The 2427-nt window shown below is 36.3% G+C and overlaps 1 long non-coding RNA gene across 1 annotated transcript in view; it reads left to right on the top strand.

Annotated features, from left to right (window-relative positions):
- Positions 1 to 2427, top strand: part of LOC117814559 — a 40148-nt gene that overhangs the window by 30504 nt on the left and 7217 nt on the right. The window contains exons 4-5 of the long non-coding RNA XR_004631591.1: positions 3 to 93; positions 1173 to 1208. This is a non-coding gene — a long non-coding RNA (uncharacterized LOC117814559). The remainder of the gene's footprint in view (positions 1 to 2; positions 94 to 1172; positions 1209 to 2427) is intronic.

Here is a 2427-nt window from a genome sequence, read left to right on the forward strand (position 1 = left end):
AGGTTCAGGGACCGTGGAGGTGTTGTGACTCAGCAGTCAGTGACATGGCAGTGACACCAGATGCCAGCACCATCCCTGATGAAGTGGTGGGAGGTAAGAATAACTATGACACATGCAGCAGGCATTCTTAGGATACTCAGTCTGGACACTCCAGCCAGGGGTCTCGATGTTTATCAAACACAATGGTATGGAAGTCTCATTTAGCCTTTAAATCAAAAGGTTATAATTTCAACAAGCTTCTTCTACTTAATGCCAGTGTTTTTTTAATAATAATGGATCATAATGTGATGTACTGATGTAAATCTCTGTATGCAGTGTTTTCCATTATAGTTTGACCGAATTTCAGTCATGGTTTGCCGATTCAAAATACTCTCATGAAGTACTAGAATCTTAAGAATGTGTGACTGAGTCCTTAGAAAAGTGAAATTGCACTATAATGGAACATTCTCAAACAAGCTCATAAAAGAAAATAACTACTTGAAAAAAGTTTTAAATATTGATAATTTTCCTTCTGTCGAGTGACGGTGGACTGCGAGGACAAGAGTACGTGGCTCTGAGGGACAAAACAAATTTACAAAAGATGAAACACTTTGAAAGTTGGAGACAAATTTACATTTTGGCAAACATTTTATAAAACAAAATTACATCAGCAAAACACTTTTACCAAGGCCAAAACAAATTTACTCCTTTTAGCCGGACTCCATTTAGCCTGAGTCTATGTGGTCTGAGGCCGTTTCATCTGAATTCTGACACATGATGAAGGTTTTGCGGAGATATGACGGAGCTTTTCTGGAGACATGATGCTTTTTTTATCTGACACCTCTCTCTGAGACCTGAGGATGTCAAAATATGTAAACCATGTCCATCTCTGTTCGATTTCTCTCCATCAAAACAAACTAAATGACCCCTCACTTGATCACTTCCGGATCACTTCCGGTATTTGGTACATTCCCTTTCTGTAAAATTAAAATGTTAATTTGTTTCAGAAATGGTTAAAGTGTTCCATCTTTTGTAAATTTGTTTTCTTAAATGTAAATTCTATTTTGGGCTTGGTAAGTGTTTTGCTGATGTAACTTTGTTTTATAAAATGTAAAAATGTTTTCCAAAAGGTAAATTTGTCTCCAACTTTGTAAAAGTGTTTCATCTTTTGTAATTTTTTTTTTGTCCTTCAGGGCCACCGTAGAAGAGGCTCCTGTGAGGAATGATAAGTATGATCCTCCATTTGTCACGTTTTTACCATCAGAAAAGTCATCAACATAACTTAACAAGCACCACTCTTCTTCTTCTTCTTCTTCTTCTTCTTCTTCTTCTTCTTCTTCTTCTTCTTCTTCTTCTTCTTCTTCTTCTTCTTCTTCTTCTTCTTCTTCTTCTTCTTCTTCTACTTCTACTTCTTCTACAACAATAACATGTATAGCCCTTACTAGTTTGTCCATTCTGTGTTACTGTAGAAACATGACGGTGCAAAAAGATAGCCTCTATGGAAGAGGACCCACTAAAAGGCTCATTCTAAGTCAACAAAAACAAAAATATTGAGGAGATTTTACACTGATTTATTTATTTATTTATTATTTATTTATTTTTATTCACCAATGAGTGTATATACATGTAGTCGAGGACACATTTATACACTTGTGAAGAGAGAGAAAATGGAAGAGAAGAGAGGGGGGAAAAGGAACCCCCCCAAAAAAAAAGAAAAAAATTATACACTGATTTAAACATACTTGTGAATATTATATTCAACTTTTACCAAGTCTGTTCTGCCAAATTCCACTAAATCCTACACACTGCACTTTTAATACAAAAAAGAAACAGTCATAAGAGAAAAACAAATCACATGAGCTACATCTGTTAATCTGGACACTGTTCACTTGACTTTCAAACCCCTAGAGTTTGCCCATGGCCGCTCTCACACTCAGTTTCCACCTGATTTAATTAGCTTTCCCCTGTTAATCTGTCAGTTGAATAGATTAAATATTTAAGAAGGGATTTGGGGTGAAGTTGTTGGACAGATGGGCCCCAGGCTAAGGCCCAGCTGATTAAAGCTCTCTGGTTGACCGTTAAGACACTTTTCATTTCTTTAGTAATAGCTCTCACACTGAATGAGACAGAACCCTTATTCAGAATTTCTTAGGAATATTTGCAGACCTGGAAATCTAATTTACCTTAAAACCTCATTTGACAGAAGGTAGTTCACTGAGATTTTATGCTAACTGTATCGAATGATGAGGTATGCACACCCCATCTACTTTTAAATAATTACACACATTAAAACTCAGTAAAGCATTAGTCGTGGCGATGTGGTAATGAGTGCAGTTTGAAGGAAAAACCTCTGACACACTAGTTCCTGTAAAGAATACATGTCTGTGAGCTTATGTCACGTCTCTAGAGTGAGGGTTATTAATATCTATACAACACGTGTAATATGAG

Source organism: Notolabrus celidotus, chromosome 6 (genome assembly GCF_009762535.1).
Source record: "Notolabrus celidotus isolate fNotCel1 chromosome 6, fNotCel1.pri, whole genome shotgun sequence".
NCBI classification, from domain to species: Eukaryota; Metazoa; Chordata; class Actinopteri; order Labriformes; family Labridae; genus Notolabrus; species Notolabrus celidotus.